Source organism: Octopus sinensis, linkage group LG1 (assembly GCF_006345805.1).
Source record: "Octopus sinensis linkage group LG1, ASM634580v1, whole genome shotgun sequence".
Classification (NCBI taxonomy): domain Eukaryota; kingdom Metazoa; phylum Mollusca; class Cephalopoda; order Octopoda; family Octopodidae; genus Octopus; species Octopus sinensis.
Window position 1 is genome coordinate 176,403,751 of NC_042997.1, and position 19,232 is coordinate 176,422,982.

General features: G+C 36.0%; 1 protein-coding gene across 1 annotated transcript in view; it reads right to left on the reverse strand.

Moving 5' to 3' along the window:
- Window positions 1-18,739, reverse strand: part of LOC115209248 (protein transport protein Sec24C) — a 57,328-nt gene extending 38,589 nt beyond the window's left edge. Inside the window, exon 1 of the mRNA XM_029777537.2 lies at window positions 18,474-18,739. The gene's annotated coding sequence lies outside the window, so the exon portion shown is untranslated. The remainder of the gene's footprint in view (window positions 1-18,473) is intronic.
- Between the last annotated feature and the right edge of the window lie 493 nt (window positions 18,740-19,232).

Consider the following 19,232-nt stretch of genomic DNA (forward strand, 5'->3'; position numbering starts at 1 on the left):
TAAACACACCAACACTGGTTGTCAAGTGATAATGGGGAGACAAACACACATACGTATAGATACATACATACACACCACATACATACATACACACATATATATATATATATATATATATATACATATATATTTATTTTTTTATTGCTCACAAGGGGCTAAACATAGAGGGGACAAACAAGGACAGACAAAGTGATTAAGTCGATTACATTGACCCCAGTGTGTAACTGGTACTTGATTTATCGACCCCGAAAGGATGAAAGGCAAATAGCCTTCTTTCAGTTTCTGTCTACCAAATAGTTTCACAAGGTCAACCTGAGCTATAGTAGAAGACACTTGCCCAAGGTGCCATGCAATGGAACTGAACCTGGAACTATGTGGTAGGGAAGCAAGCTTCTTACCACACAGCCACATCTGCACCTATATAAAGAAAATCATTTTGGATTTGTATATTTTGAATATTAGAAACTTAGGATAGGAACTGGAAATTTTCTTTATTTAATTTAAAAAACAAAAGAAGACAGTTATGCTATATATGTAATTTAATATGTTAAAATCATTTAACAAAATAAAAGGAAATGTTTACTCTTTCCCTTCCTTTAATACATTTGTTAAAATTTATTCTTCTCATGCTGTCTTCTATTTTTGCTCATTGCTCGTATATTAAACTATTTAAACATATCAAATGAAATTTACTGCACATATATTAAACAATGAAGTGATGAAGACTAATATCAAGATGTTACATCTCACAGAGGAGATGATAAAGGACTATGTTGATTGGCAATGCATGGCGCTGAAGACCTGACAACCCATACAAGAATGGTGAAAAATACATTAAAATGGGAGCAATAATGGAGGTTGAAATATAAGTTTATATGGGCCTTTTGCCTCTTTTTGTACTTGCTAAGTTTATTCACCTGCTCTTCCAATCTATTCAACAGCCACTCATCATTCTACTGCCTCCTAACTATTTACTGTACCACACTTGGAATGATCTAGATCTGTCCATGCTTAACCCCCAACTCTACCACCATCTGTCTCTCTCTAGGTGAGGCACACACCTCACCAGTGGGGCATAGGTTACATCACAACAGAGTGTAAGGAAGTAACAAGTAAATATCCTGCAATGTTTCGAGTAAACTACATTTTTTTTTCTACTACCACTACTACATATCTATACAGTAATGCCTCGATATATGAGTTAATTTCTTCCTGGAGACTGCTCATAAAGCTGGGCAATAATTTCCCATAACAGCAATAATAAAAAATACTATTATAATTGTTTTCTGAATTCCTTTCATTCACACTAGACTCACATACACCATCACTTGTAGACATGATCACTGATTCACAAGCACCCATAGATGGACTTACAGATTGCTTCGAAGAAGCTTTTTTTTCGGTCCCTATAAATTTCTCAGTAACACGCAGATGCATTTGTTATGGTAGCAGAAACTTTTGCACTTTGTTCAAAATTTGGATCTTGTGCTTGGAAAATAAAACTCATAAACCCAGAATCTTGTAAAGTGAGGTATGACTGTATGTGTGTGTGTATATATATATATATATATATATATACATGTGATCCCTTAAGCACCACCAGCTCAAATATTGTCTCCTCTGTCTTCCCTCCTTGGGATCTTTCCTTCTCCTTGTTTCCGACAAAGAGCTCCGCTCGAAACGTTAAACCCTCCTTCCCTTCTTTCCTGAGCGTCAATAATACTTTAATTGTTCCACGTCCTGCGTTGCTGTGTTTTTTTCTCTCTTTTTTTCTGTGTTTTCTTGTTTGGATTAACTATATATATATATATATATATATATATATATATATAGTGTGGTTAAGAAGTTTGCCTGGCAATCATGTGGTTTTGGGTTCAGTCCCACTGCATGGCCTGTTGGTCAAGTGTTTTTAGTATAGTTCTGGGCAAACCATTTTGCAGGGTATATAGGTGAGTGCATTTTATTGGAGCACAAGCACCAGTGAGTTTGTCATGCCTTTGAGAAAACTAAAAGTTACTTTTGGATCACCACTAGCTCTGCTTATTTGCAAACCATTTCACAGAGTGTACTGGATGGGATTTATTATGATACCAATTGTAGCAAGGTGGTCATGAATAATACATATCAATATCAGTAAGGAGTACAAACAGAATATATGAGATATATGCACAAAGTCCTTTAAGCATATATTATCCATGATGATGGGTGGAGTGTTGGAGAGAGGGTCAGATAGATCTTGATTGGTAAGCTAAAGAAATTCACTGTTATTCTTAGTCACATAGGCAATATTGTGAATGTGAGAAAGAGACTCATTAGGAGATGAGCAATAGAGGTATGACCACTAGAAGTGTTAAAGGTAAAGGTAATAGAAATATAACTGGCTGGCATGGAGAACAGACAGGTGAGTGATAAGAGGTATGTGTGATAAAAGAAGTGAGTGATAATTATGGTAGAGTGATGAAAGTTTATACACATGCATATGTGCACTCATACATATTCATGTATTTTGTAACCTATATATACTGTAGATATGAAGTCTACCTCTTCCACAGGTTCCACACACATTGAGCACACACCATTTCTTCATAGAACTGTCCTCCTCTATATGTGTTATGTGCCTATACCAATGCGGTCTTCTCTCTTGCACACTACATGTGATTATTTTTTTATGCCCCATTTTTCTCTCTGCTGGTTTCTACTCTGTAGCTCATGCATACTGGTATTACACATTTCTTTCTAGTCTTTGCAGATCCTTTGATTAGGAAAAACAGTCTAGACAAAATGGTGTTCAGCTCTATGACTGAAAGAAATAATGATTCAACTGCAAGAAAAGTACTTCAGAATAAACCACTGTTCCTGCATTGTGTGTGTGGTGGGTGGGTGTATATATATGTATATATATATATATATATGTTTGTATATATTTGGAAATAACAAGGGACTGGGAGTTGTGGCAATTTGCTGTAGTTTAGAAGACACACCAAGCTAAGTAAAATCGCTGTCATCCATATATACAGGCTTGTCCTTTACAGGTGCTGGTGCCAGATAAAATGCACTTGTGCTAGTGTTGTGTAAACACATCCATGCTGGTGGCACGTAAAAAGCACCCAACACACTCTATAAAGTGGTTGGTGTTAGGAAGGGCATCCAGCCATAGAAATCATGCTACAACAGACAATTGGAGTCTGGACAGCTCCCTGGTTGGCCACAACCCATGCCAGCATGGAAAATGGACATTAAATGATGATGATGATGATGTATATATATATATATACATGCACATAACTAGTAAGACAACAGTAGAAGTACTTAGGAGTAAGCAACTATAACTAGTATTTGTTGACCTGGATGATCTGGTGACTGCTGAGGAAGCTAGTAAAAGTATAGTCAATAAATTGATAGTAAATTGTATAGCAATGAATGTAGTGGACAGGGGCTCAGCAGAGCTTGAACATTCTTTCACATGCTCAGAAGGATTCCTAAAAATAATTGATAGCTTCTGTTAACTAGCTGGCATTAGTAGTAGTGGAAGTGAATATTCCAAAAGTAAAGAAACCAGAAAAAGCATGGGTTGGAGAAAGTTCAGGGAACTATTACCTCTCTAGGTGACAAATGGTTCCGCTCTCTGGATGAAAAGCTGATTGTAAGATACTTGTACACAGATTGCAATGTTTATGATAGTGAGACATGGGTCTTGGATGCAGAGGGCTTGCAAAGATTAGAAAGAAATGAAATAAGTATGTTCCACTGAATATGCAGTGTCAATGTGCACAAGCAATGGAGCACAAATGAGTTAAGAGTAAAACTGCATATAAAAGGAATCCAATTCAGGGTATAAGAGAGAAGACAGTGCTGCTAAGGATGTATGATGCAATGGAAGATGAAAGCTACATAAAGAAGTGCAGAGCACTTCAAATAGGTGGAGTCCGTGGAAGAAGGAAACCAAGAAGACGTAGAGTGAAGTGTTAGATATTGATCTCAGGATGTTAAACCTCTCAAAGGGACTGAAATGATTGGTGACACACAGCACTCAACACACTCCCACTTGTAAAAGCATTGTGAAACCAATGTTAAAGTAGAGGCAGTGATGAAAATGGAATTCATATGTATATATGTGAGTGTGTACATGTGCACACAATTGGGTTTCTTACACAATATGTTCCTGTCATGTCTATATCTAGTGACCACCCAATCTTTGAAACTCTTTCGTCTTTCTATTGCTCAACCTTCACCACTCTCTCCCAAACACCCTTCTACTTATCATACATCTTTCTAGTAAACCTCTTCTCTAATTTATATATATTATTTTGACACTGAATTATGAAGGTAGAACCTATTAATACTTAAAATTATCCTTTCTGTACTGCTAGCTATCATTTCCTCTCCCTTGTACCACTTCTTATTGACATCCATCTTTCACATACCAAATACCTCCATCACTATTTACACTAACCACCCCAACCACATCTCTCTCTCTCTCTCTCTCTCTCCTCTTGCAACCGTCCCTCACCCTTCTTGATTCTTCTTCTGTTGTTAATTGTTACTACTCTTGCTTCTATTCACCTTCTTAGATACCTTACCTTGAGGGTACAAACACATCATAGGGTAGTGAGAAGTCCCTAGCCATAGATGATACAAAGAAACCTCACTAGTGCTGGTGATACAATAAAATGCAACAAGCAGACTCAGTAAAATGGTTGGTGAATGAACAGAGACAGCAATGGTGCTAAAAGAATTCTTTAGCTTTTTCAAAGATGTGACAACCTCTCAAGTGCTGGTACCATGATAAATTCATCTTATATACTTTGTATACTCTATAGATGATGATAGAAAAGGATTCCAACCATAGAAACCAAACCAAGAATAAAGCATACATGTGAATCATCGTCTTCTGATCTATTTAGAAGGGCAATGACTTGACCTGGCACATACATACACATTCCTTTATTTGTTTAACTTACCAGACTGTAAATATATTTGGGACTCACCTTGAAAAGTTTAGTCAATCAGTAATCCTAGTATTTATTTGTAAATCTGGTATATATCTTATTGATAAATAATTCCTGTACTTGGTTGTTGATCCACTAAATTGTGGGGTATAAACATAGAACACCATGGGCAAGCTGCAGCTGAGACATTCTGAATGGCATGTCTAATGAAAAATTACTTTGAATTTTTTTAGTTGTGCAACCCAGCTGATGATAGCTCTGTCTCACACAGTCCGCTTTTCAAAAAAGGTTATCCATGTGTGATATAAAGAAATATACACACACGCACACGGCTGAACAAGTGATTAAGTTTGCTATGGAACCACATAACTTCAGGTTCAGTCCTGTTATACAGTACTTCGTCTCCTACAACAGCCTCAGTACAAATGTGTTGAGATAGAAGTTGGGGATGAGAGGAATCAAATGTAGCATGCAAGAAAGAAGACTATGTTGGTTTGGATATGCATATGAATGAAGACAGCTGTATAAAGAAGTGCTGATCACTGAAAGTGGATGGCACATGTGGAAGAGGGAGATCCAGGAGAACATGAGATGAAGTGGTGAGGACTGATCTCAGGATGCTGAATCTCACAGAGGAAATGACAATGGACTGATATGTCTGGCAACATGAGTTCTAGAAACGCTGTGTTCTACCCACATGTAACAATAAAACTTTTCACACACCCCACCCCAACAAACTAAACCACATCCCTTCCTCACATTTCCTCTTTTTATGCACTATGCTTATCTCTTGCTCCCCAATCTTGTCCTCACTGCTCTGTTCACTGTATCATTGCTATCCTGTAGTCCCCCACCCCTCTATATACCCAAGTTTCACCAGTCACTGCATCCCCACTCCTGAACTCTTTGCATCCATGTGAAGACTCTACTCCCTACACATGCTCCTTTGGCATTACCCAGCCATTTATATTTTGACCCCCATAGCTTGAAGGTATGCCCAGGTATTTGACACTATCTATGTTGCTCTACTCTACAATTCCATTTAAATTCTGATCCCCATTCCATGTGAGTATACTCTGGCACTTTGTCACAATCTCTCTTTCTCTCTTGCTGTCTCTTGCACTCTCTCTCTCTTTCTCTCATTCTTCCCTCTAGCTAGGTAACCATGTATCTCTTCTGTTTTATTCTTGATCACTCTCTCTCTCTCTCTCTCTCTCACTCTGACTGGGTAACCATGTACCTCCTGTACAGCAAGACACCTGTTTCTGTCTCCCTGTCACACTCTAACCTTTCATCATCTGGCACAACATCACCTCCAGTGCCCCCTACTCTCTCAAAGGATCTTTGTCTTACAAGTTACTTGATGACCTGACCAGTGCTGGTGCCACATAAAAAACATCCAGTCCACACTGTAAAGTGGTTGGTGTTTGGAAGGGCATCCTGCTGTAAAATCCATGCAAAACCTGACCTTGCCTGTGCTGGTGCTATGTAAAAAGCACTAAGTCCACTCTACAGGGTGGCTGGTATCAGGAAGGGCATCCAACCATAAAAACCCATATCAAAACAGACACTGAAATCTGGTGCAGTCTTCTGCTTAGCCAGCTCCAGTCAAACTGTCCAACCCATGCCAGCATGGAAAGCAAACGCTAGATGATGATGATGAGTATATATTATATAAATATATAGTATACAGACATATATACATATATCATTTAAGATCTGTTCTATGTTGTTAAGGAATGGATGGTTCGACAGGATCTGACTAGTGCCTGAGGGCTTTGTTGGTCTCCAGTATCTGCTTTGACAAGGTTTCTACATACAGATACCACACCAGCACTAGTGGGGTCATCAAGTAATTCGGAAGAGAAGACCTTCAGTGAATGGAGGTGCAATATTGATGGGTGGTGGTGGTGGGGACTTATGCCAGGTGTAAAGAAGCTAAAGATTGAAAGAGGGACAGGAACAAGTGTGTTGTTGTAGAGGAGATACATGGGTACTCCAGCAGGAAAGGGAGAAAGAATGGTGAACGTGAGTTATCAGGGATTACCCTTGATATACAAGAAGGTGGATAGCAAGAAAATAACGGCAGAGAGTTGAGGAAAGCTGGGTAGATAGTTAAGGGAGATGAGGTGAAGAGTGGGGAAGATAGAAGATACACAGTGACAGAGACAGGGGTCAAGTATATAAAAGGGCGGACATAGTGAGTTACAAAAAGTGTTGTCAATAGCATAGATGAGGTTTTCAAAGAAATGGCTTTTAGTGGACACAGTGTGATAAAAGATGATGTTGGGAGTGCAGAACATGTGGCAAGGAAAGTGATTCTAAGAAGACATGTTACTGGTAGCACACAAAGAGGGAAAGGAATATGTGTAGTTCTGTTCTCATATAATTACAGCAGCTGAGTAATAGCACCATAGGCAGAGGGGTGTTACAAAGATGAGTAGCTGGGAAGATTTGACAGGTACAGAATAGGTGTGGGGAGAGGTGTATAGACATTGATGACATACTTTTACAACCTCATTTTTGTGAAGATGAACATGTGCATGATCTTCGAACTTTGAACCTCACAGTGGCAACGACTAGTACTGAGACCTTTGATGACATGCTCTGCTTAAGAGAACCCGTCAAGCCAAGTGTCCCCATGCTGGTGACACATAAAAAAAAAAATCAACCTTTGAACATTGGGCCTTACGGAGGCAAAGTGGCTGAGTTCCTTTTGAGCGTTGGGCTTCATGAAGGCAAAGTGGCCAAGTTCCTTTCGAGTGTTGGGCCTTACAGAGGCAATTACTAAAACCTTTGGCATTATGTCGTGCTTGAGAAGAAAACCCATCAAGCCAAGCAAAATTGCAGTCGTGGGAGATACTGGTGACATGTCGGTGGCACATAAAAGCACTCGTTACACTTTGGTGTGGTTGGCATTAGGAAGGGCATCCAATCGTAAAAACCATGCTAAATCAGACTGGAGCCTGGTGCAGTCATCCAGCGTGCCAGCCCAGTCAAACCATCCAACCCATGCCAGCATGCACAACAGATGTTAGATGATGATGCATGTATTTATAGGTTATGTAACTATACAGAGATGTCTTCCTTCATCTTCCACAAGTATCATTCATATTTAGTGACAAGTACTTCTTTATGCAGCATACACATTTATCATCACATTAACACCTACTTTTTCATGCTTTCATGGTCAGACGGAACTTGAAGCAGGTTTTTTTTTCATGGTTGGATGCCTGTCCTGCTATCAACTGAAAGCTGCTTCCAAGCAATGTAAAATTTCTCTACTGTTGGACATATTTTTACAGAAGATTAGCAGTAATACTGATGATTTACAACCAACCATGATGTTGAAACAAAATAAGAAACATCAACACAGAGATATACAACAGGCCTCTTTCAGTTTCTAACAAATCCAATCATAAAGTTTTAGAAGACACTTCCTCAATGTCTCATGTGGCAATATTGAATTTTTAACTTGGTGGCTGGAGAAACTAACTTCTCAGTCTCACATTCAATCTAACACCTATTACCTCATCTGCATCTCCATATATGTATGTAAGTGTGCATACATGTATATATCACGCAATGTTATGTCAAGACAGTAACACATGTATACAGATGTGTGTGTCTAATTACTGTCTTGATAGCCTCTAATAGTTATAAATGACATCATCATTATACAAGCTTGTGTCCTTCATTTCCAATTTTCCATGAAAACATGCTGGCCATGGGGAAATATTACCTCACTTGGAAACAGAAGAGGGCTGACAACAGGAAGGACATCTAATTGTAGAAAATGTTTCAACAAATTCTGTCCAACATGTGAACATGGAAAAGTGGACAGTAAAACAATAGTTATATATGCACATATGCATGTGTGATGTGCACACATACTCACACACACATTTCACTTTCTTTTCTTTTTCAGGTACTATTTATAAACAGCCCAGTGTAGCCCTATCAATATAAATATGCAATGAAACAAAAAAAGCTGTATGATTACCATGCACATATCTTGCCAACAAAATATGAGTGAAAGTCATAGAAGTATCATTGGAAAAGCAAGATAATTCATTTAATTTAATTATCTGTTTTAAAATCTCTTGTTCATATAATAATTATTGGCTGGTTTTCACAACCCTCTATTAGTTGGGCAGTTCACCATTAGAACCTCAATGCTAGCATTCTACAAAGAAATAGTTGTGTAAAATAGTGATAACATTCTTAGCAAAATGTTCAATCACCTAGAATTGCTCATATAAATTGCCCTGCAGCCTTTTTTAAGCTTGGAGGTTTAGGCATTTTTGCTCTATCTGATGGGTATAGTAAAAACACATTTTGTTGCAGTCATGGCCAAAAGGCTCATGCCAAGCCCTCATCAAATTTTTTAAGTCTCATTTGGAGAAGAATGTGTGGGCTGAGGAAGGTGCTGATTTTCAGTAACGACAAACTTGGCTCAAGTGAATGGACCTACTCTCAGTATACATGTACAGGCCAGAGTATCACAGCTAGGATAGAGCTTTTAGCCTTGGTAGTCATGGTAATTCTGGATCCAGAGGGTTCATTGATTGGCTCCCTTCTCTAGAGACTCACAAATATGTATGCTGTGTATACCATCATTTATGTTTATTAATTCAGGTACAAAGTGTCACGCATTATATAGTCTGGACCTTGTCTCTTAGCCTTGTAACAATAAATGATAATTAATACAATCACTCTCTTTTCTGGCCTCCCCACCTCTATCTCTTTACCTTGTATTTATACACAACCCAGCATGGTACAGGATAGCATATCCACTCACTTGTCCTTTACCACCAAATGTGACAACTGCCTTGCAACTGCTCAATATGCAACATAGAACTATTGAGACAGAATCACTCACACTCCCCCAGGATACCTTTTTTCAACCTCTTCCTTCCTACCTCTACCCACATAATATAGACAATCTTTATACCGAGCTGCATAAGATCATTATTTCCATGCTTGTAGCAGCTAAAACTTCTTCCATACATTGATGGAATGTAGAAACAAGATGGACATAGCAAGCCACATCACAAGCTACCTGTGTCAGCAGGAAGTGATTCTGAAAAATGAAGTGACACGGGGTAGAAGAGACTCTTGGTTCTTTTGCATGGGGCAACCTCTTCAGAGATAAGGACATAATAAAATGTACTTAGTACACTGATAGCTGCACCATGGGTTACTAGTCTAGAGCAGAGGGAACTCTTTCATCCTACATGAGACAACCTTTCTAGTACCCTCAGCACAATACAGTGCACCCAGTCCACATTCAATGATGAGACCCATCCCAACGTAAGCCAGCATAGAAAACCAGAAATAGAAAATAATGATGATAATAAAACCACCTGTGAAAGATAACATATCGTATGTTCATTGCAGATTCCAGCACACATCAGTTAAAAATGGTTATCAATAAATTGTGATTTCTACTTCATTTCTTTACATTTCTGGAGGGTCAGCATTTTTATTACAATGTAACAATTTTGAAGAAAAAAAAAAAAAAGTAGCAGCTCTCTGCTATTTCTAATACCACAAAGGAATTGCATTTAAAGCATTTTACATTTATTTTTAATTCATATACAGAGAGTTTTAGTTAACCAAAGGATTATTGGTGGTACTACAGTATGTTAACAAAAGCACTTAACTGACGATAGAGGAGTTCCTTTAGCTTAAAGTAGATACCATAGCAAAATACAGTTCCATCATTGTACACAAAGGGAACAATGTATAATTTTCATAATCTTTCATCAAAATTTGATGTTAATTTATGTTCCAAACACCAGCTTACTATTGATGAAGTTATTTTAATAAGTTCTTCAAAATTTTCAAAATAAATTATAACAAAGAATGTATCTCAACAGGAATGTAATAACAAAAAGGTTAAACTTAGACTACTATAATTTATGAAGCAGTAACAGGAATCAGCTGATGCATGCGTATCTTAGCACATGTACTGCAAAAAGCAGTTTTGTATACCAATCTTTTGTTGAGGAATGTCATGCTTGAAACTATTTTCTGTTGAGATATGTCAAGTTTACTGAGGCAACTTGACTTGCAGAAAATACCAGTTCTATTTTTGGTAGATATTTAACATCATGAAATTTAATTCTGCAGTTAAAGGGTTAAATCACAATGTGTGAACGATTTTAATAAAAAGCCTGTGGATTTAGAGGAAGAATTGTTTCTGGCTGATGTCTGACCATAGTGAACTACTGCTATTAATTTATTAATGACAAAATTGTATCAGAGTATATTACAAATGATAAAAATACTTCTGAATATTACCCTTTTGTTACTGTATTTATTTTGAGATGCTCTGTGTTTCTTTCAATTACTTTAAATATAACAGAGAATTTAGTAAAATAACTTAGTTATCATTCAGCTAGTGTTAGGAACATAAATTGTGACTAAGATTTGGTGGAAGATTTTAAATCAAAACTTATGTAAACAAGATATTTGTACTCAGAACCAGAGCCGGTTTCAGCCGGGTTGGTATCAAAAGGGTTAAGGATAGAGTAGCAATGAAAGGTCAAGTTAATGAACATGATTTCTATAAAGAGATATAAAAATGCACAAATAAAAAATACATTAAATCAACTGCCTCAGAAAAAAACAAAAAAAAGAATGTCTTAAGAAACTCAATGTAGTTACAGTCAATTAAAAGTCTAGTTCTTTATACTGATGTTGATAATACATCTCATAAACCATATGTTACATGTTGAACAATGTATTGACTTGCAATAGTCTTGCTTAAAGAAAATAGGAAGTGCTTATATTTCAAAGAAAGAAAAATTCTAGTTGATTACATCAGAATGTATTTTTTATATTTAATTTCTTCTCGCGTGCACGTGCATGTGTAAAAAAACTAGAAATAGTTGGAGCATATTCTAGTATCATGAAAAACATGTAAACTAAAACAGAATATATCTATTACAAAATGAATTTAACTTGTTGAATACGTAAGCAAATTTAAGAAATAGACTAAATGGCAAAGTGGAAATAGCTATGGGTTAAGAATCATATATATTCAAAGAGAGAGGGAAGTGGATGTTATGAAGGAAAGTGGCATGATCTGCACAGTCTGGGGTGAAGAATTGGTAGTTCAAGATTTGGTAGAGGAAACAGTTAGGGATCAGATAACATGGAGAAAACTAATGAAATAAACTTCAAAATGTGACCTCTGCTAATGGAAGATATTTCATTAAGGTGAAATTATTGTTAGTTTATCAGTAATGGTGTTGATTATCTGTTAGTTTTCCCACAATAAAAAATCTCAGGTTCCCAACAGAAACTATCATACTGAATTGAGTCAATGAAGCAGTTTTTACATGGTTACTTGACCTGTTAGAATTAGCAACCAAATCTCCTTCAAAATGTCACCATATCATCTTAAAACAAATTGAACAAGTGTTCCTGAGTACAACATGCCAAATAAGAAAGACTAAATGGTTGCATGAGAAAAGCCAGTTGAATGATCAAATTGAATCAAATGATAATCAATAAAATAACAAGTTAGCTACTAGAGACGTAACTTTATCAAATGCTTATTGAAATGCTTGGTTTTCTTTTCTTCACATTCCTAGTTGTTAAACAACTTCTCACTTCTATCACAAAAGAACGGCTAATTCAGTTATTGCGAATATTTTTCAAAACATTTACTATTATGATGTGTAAACATTTTTCAGAACATTTACTATTATGATACATCGTTAATTTTTTGTTATAAATTTCAATCATTATGCCCAATAATAACTTTACAAAGTCATACAATGAATAAGAATTCATCTACCAAACAGAATCAAGAGTGATAGTGGCTCTAGAAGGATGTTTAGGGATTATTATAATGGATAAAGTGGGAGCTACTGGTCAACGAGCTCGATAGGTGTAGTTTGAGATAGTGATGATTACACAAAAATAATAAATAACAGTAAGGTATGTGGTTATTTGACCTGTTAGGAAGAACATCTAAATCTTCCTGGAATTACATCCTAGTGTCTTAAAAATAAAAGGAGACAGAAGATAACAGAATCCCACATATGCTTTAAAAAAAGATGGTTATGGTTGAAACACCATTGGGTGTTGATCTGTTCAATCAGTACTAAACAAGGGTCAAATAATACCAATTATTTAACACAAAGTAACAGATGAAGGTATTACTTGTCCAGTTTTTAATTGAGTTCAGATAATACTGAAATACTAAAAGAAAAACATGATTTATTGCTTTTAACAACTGTAATATTGCTTGTGATATTCTGACAATCACAAATAACATATACGACCTTCGAACGTTGGGCCTCACAGAGGCAATGACAAGTGACTGAGATCTTTGGAGATATGCTGTGCTTGAGAAGACCTGGCAAGCCAAGTGAGACTGTAACCGTAGCTTATGCCAGTGCAGTATAATTGAACCATTTAAGAGTACCTTTCAATCATTGGGCAATAAACTGCGCTTGCAAAGACCTGTTGAGTCAAGTGAAGTCATTGTTGTGGCCAATGGCAGTAGTACCTGATCGACACTCATGCCAATGACACGTAAAAGCACCATTCAAACATGGTCAATGCCAATGCTGCCTGACTGGTCCTGTGCAGGTGGCACAAAAAAAGCACCATTTGAGCGTGATCATTGCCAATGCTGCCTGACTGGCTCCTGTGCTGGTGGGACATAAAAAGCACTATTCAAGTGTGGTTGATGCCAGTACTACCTATTTGGTCCTCATGCCAGTGGCACATAAAAAGCACCCTCTACACTCTTAGTGTGGTAGGCGTTAGAAACTGTGCCAAATCAGATTGGATCCTGGTGCAGCCTTCTGACTTACCAGCCCTCAGTCAAACCGTCCAACCCATGCCAGCATGGAAAGCGGACATTAAATGACAACGATGATGATGTTACAATGTTATTTGTTAGTAGAACTGGTAGAATCAATATAGAATATTGCCATATTTTTCCTGGGTCAATGTTCTGAGTTTGAATCCTACTGAGGTCCCTTTTGCCTTTAATTCTCCCAGGGTTGATAAAAAAAATTACCAGTGTACTAAAGTGCAGTCCTAACTCCCTACACATGTCATATATTTAAATTTCTACAGGGTAAATGGCATAGAGCATGAAAGGATGTGTGTCTACTGAAAAATGAGAGCAGAAGCATGGATCATGCAACTACTAAGTCATATTCAATCGTGAGAATTAACCATGTTAGTTATTTGTTAAGAAGATATTTAAATGTTGTTGAGACATCAGACCTTTCTCTCAAGGGAATCTTTTTCCTCATGATAAGCATTCTTTGAGTGTCTTACAGGATGCGTTATGGATAATACTAGCACTGCACTGTTAGTATTATACATAAAACTTCCTCATAATATAGCCTTCCCTCATCATTCACATTGTGTCCCTGAGATCTCACACTAACAACTTTTCTGTAATTCTTCACCTCTCCCCACCTGAGTGTAATAGTCTTGAATATTACATTCCTGCTCATATTTTCTACATAATCATCAACAGTTCAAGTACATCAATCTCAGTGGTATAGGAGGGCCTGTGAAGGCTATGTACATAGCCCATCCTTCCTTTAAACCAGTAATGGGCAAATTGTGACCGACCTAATCAAAAATTACTTGGAATTTTTTTTCTTAGTAGTGCAGCCCACCTGATGAGCCATGCCTGATGTGGCCCACTTCTCAAAAAAAGGTTGCCCATGCCTGCTCTAAACCAAATCATTAAAAGGATGTATGGCAGTCCACCTAAATTATCACATTTGACAATGGATTGACTGAATTATCAAAGCATTGGACAAAATGCATTACAATATTTGTTCCAGTCCTTTATGTTCTTCAACTTTGCTTTGCATCCCGCTGGACTTAAAGTTGACCACAGTGGGATTTGAACTCTGAACATAAAGTACTATAACTAAATACTCTGTCAATCTGTTTCTAAACAGGCTACAAATTTGAGAGAAGAGGTTACACAAGTGAATCAACCTCAGTACTTGATTGGTACTTTATTTCATCAAAGGAAGAAAGTTGAACTCAGGATTTAGACTCAGAATATAAAGGGCCAAAACTAAATACTGCATAGCATTTTATCTACTGTTCTAATGATTCTGCTAATCAACAACCCTAATAGCAGTAATAATTGCACTGATTTTATACATAGTGTATGTGCAGTCTGGAGATGGACTCTAGAAGGGCCAAATTTATCATGAAAATAAAAGAATATTTCAAATAACTTTTTTCTTTCTTTTGAATTTCACGTTAATTTTCATGTAGTCAGTGAGTGATCCAGTGAGGAAGTTCTAACTTCATAAACGTGTTTGACAAAGAATTTATCTCTTCAGTGGCACACCAAAAGAATCATAGATGGACAAATCAACAGATTACTAAAAAATTAGCCAAGGAATCTGTTTTTTTTCTCTTCACATCCTTTTGTTTCTACTATGTCTGTGATCAAAATAACTTTCAACAGTCGACTGTAGCAAGATAGAATGGTTTATTGCTATAAGCAAAGGTAGACAGTTTGGTTGTATCACAGAGATGAGTTTTAGACATTTTGTAGACATGGGTCATGGTCCAAAACTCCAGGTTCACTAGAAAAGGAAGAGGTCTAAATCAGAACTAAATATGGGACGTCACCAGCATGAGATTTTAATTAGTTACTTTTCAGTTTAAAGTATTGCTGAGGCCTGAAAGGCTTACTCCCTGTATTATTTCTGGTCCCAGTATTGGTGCCTTTTAAATTATTTTGAATTATGCATAATCTGAGAACATTTATGAATTAATATAAACTGCTACAGTTTAGAAAATGTTTATAAAATCATTTAAATTATTTCTATTCGTCAAGCTAATGAAGTCTATCAGTATCAACCATAATAATGAATTTGAAATTTTAAAAATATATAGAACCATAAATAACATTAATAAAATATAATCAACAATAACATGAGGGCGGTTTCTAATAGTTTTATTATGACACTGAATTTTGTTTTCCCAGTGCCAATAAACTGACATACATTCAAGTTACATAAGTTTCTAAACACTATACGGTATGCCACTATGTGAGGGTGTGAAGATCTGTTAACTGGTAGAATCAGGGGTTCATATTAATGCTCCAACATAGATAATGAAAATAAATAAAACCATTTTATCACGTTAAAAATTATTTCAAGTAAGATATTTTTTTGTTTATATATTTCTAGCTAACATAATGACAATGCACATTTTATGTGCACAACAATAAAAGTGGCACTGCATAAGATATATTAAGAGCCACAGCTGTGGAGGCAGAATTAAATCATTGCTCACACTTGATTGTGGTTTGATTATTGGGGGATCAAACGGAACTTAAAATCAGGACTCTTATATTGACTGATTGTTAATAAGATTGCACGTTTAAATCGTAATATTCCTGACACACCATTACATGGTACATTGACAGGAACTCTATTACAACTCGTTTGAACCCGATTTCTTCATTGCGTCTGATGCAAGCTATCACTTATTTAAAATTAGTTGTAGTAACTTTAAGGTAATAAGGTAATTTCTGACTAAATGAGTCAAAAGAATTAAATTTTAAACAAAAATTAAAGTATACTTAACAGTGAGATATTCTCACGATTCTTCTAATGTAGACCTGATATGTTTGATTAAAAAATTCTAAAAAAAGAAACCCTTGTTTTAATATGAAATGAAAATCTGTGGTAAAAAAGAAAAAAAAAGCAGAAAAGAAAGAAACTGTTGGTCCAGTAAGAACATTAAAAAGCTAAACTCAGTTCTTCGCAATATCTATTTCGGTACGGCGCTGTTCCGGAGACAGTTTTTCGCCACCCATCTAGGGTCCATAAATAAGTACCAGAGATTCTACTCAAATCAAAAGAAATTACTACAGTTGTTTAGATTAACAAAAATAAAAAAGAAAGAATCCTGACCAATTCGGGTACGTTATAAAAAAGGTATTTGTTGAAAGTTCCATTCCATATTTTCCCATTCAACCAAATTTTCTTAGATGTAGAAATATCCTTTCCCCACCCCAATTAAAAAAGCATATTCGGCAATTCATTACAAAAATACATATAACAGATTATTAAAAACAAAATCTTTCAGACAGTTTTCTTTTTAAGGACGATGTATGACCCTTAAATTTCTGAAGGTATTCATTCAATTGCTTCAACAGTTAACCTAATGATGTATTGATACATATGACGTTAATAGAATCAATTCACAGATGTAACCCGAAATCGAGGTGTACATAATCATTAGAATACTTGATCTATTTCCAAATTGTCTACATGTAAACTTAACATCAATATCCATTTAAAACATCTAGCCTTTGCGCTTTAAAACCAGATTACTTAAACGAAGAGGTGGCAAAAAAAACAGTTTATGTTATAAATAATTTGTAAAATATGTCGGCCGGCTGAGTTATGGAAGTTTGGAAGAGCGATGTGGAGAAGCCAAGCTGTCAGTTTAAATGTTATCGCAACGGGTTCTGTTAGTGTTTGTGACACACCTACACAGATGATTTTTAAAACGATCTTTCATTAATATATATACCATCTGCCTATTAAGAAGTAAACATAGTTGTCGTGTAAGTTTCCAAACGTTGACAATATGTTGATCATATAGACAGAGAGAGAGAGAGGACCTCGCTTGAAAAAGTAAGAAGAAAATAATGACCAAGATCGGAACGTTTGGTTCATTATAAATATGTCTTCTGCAATTAATGAAACAGCTCATCACAGTAAATAATATATTCTATGTGTTAAATTTGTTAAAGTCTGGCTATCCACATACAATATGTGAGACTTGGCTGGAATACATTCTAGCAGAATCAACACGTAGGCAGGTAAAACCACCTTAGCAGGATTTTTATATTCCGTACGGAGAGATAAGCCAAAAATCAGAATTAAGGTTAATATATAGAGAAAGCTTAAACAATCTGAAGACATAATTTAGAAAACTAAGAAAATTTTTGTGAAGAAAATCTCTAGTTTTCTGAGCCAGTAGCTCGAAATATTGCCTAAATTATGTCGTCAGATTTGCTTCGGGATTATCTGTATGGAAGGATAAACCGCTGCTACACACAATCTGAGAAGGTTAATAACTTGGAGGCGAAGATTTCGAATTGGTTGAAAGTTGTGAAGAGGAAACAACATAGAATAGATTTATTAGTTGTCAATTTGGACAAGTTGAGGTTTAGAATTGTCACTGCATTTAGAATAAACCAGCGAGGAAATGCTTGATATACTATACACACACACACTATACATATATATATATCTATATCTATCTCTCTCTATATATATAGAGTTAATAAAAAAAAAGACAAAGTGTAGGAGTGTATCAATATGATTATGAAATAGGGTTTTTGATGAGGAGAAATTAATTCGCTACAAATAATGACAACCCGAAGACAATTTATGAGAGGTACAAATCGACGGAATCTGCATGAAGTTCTGGATCCATAAACTAACGGAATATTTCCTCTATTTATAACAGAGAAAAAACAACACTTACCTTAAAACGTCACCAAGATATCAATTAAAGAATACGGACTAAACACATGAGTATCAATGTAACAGATAAGTAGCAAAGCCCAAAAAAAAAGCAATGGGTCAAACAGACTTTCCAAGAGTAACTTAGTCCGTCTCTCTCTCCTTTTCTTCCTTCTCTCTTACTCACTCACTCACTCTCTATCTATTGTCACTCCCTCTCTTTCCCCCTCTCTCGATAAACAGTATCACTGATACTTTCTCACAGCTTTCAGTCGACGCTGTGCCACGTACCGCTCACTTCCGGTACACATGCGTACTACCTGCCACGTAGACAGGAAGCATCTGGAATGTTGGGATGTGAAGTGTCGCGTGTACAAAGAATGATGCGAGAGAAGAAGGCGTGAACAATTTTTGTTCCTGGCTTAATTCTACCCTTTTATTCCGTTTTAAATTCAAACCATAATTTTGCAAGATTTATTTATATTAAAAAAAAATTAATCGATAATAGTATATTTATAAATAAAATTTTATTCCTGTTTAATTTCACAAATTTATTCCTATTGCCTTCCAATCAGCATAAACCATTGCCTTATCTTGTTCGTCGTAGATAACTGTTTATCAATAATTAATTAAACGTCAATAAATTCTATATCTTTTCGTCCTTCCATTATATATGGAATTTGTTTCTCAAATTTTTTGGAACAGTTCTCTTTATTCACGCTATTATTTGAATGAAATATATGTTCGATCTAGAATCTAGTTTTATAATTTAAAAAAAAAA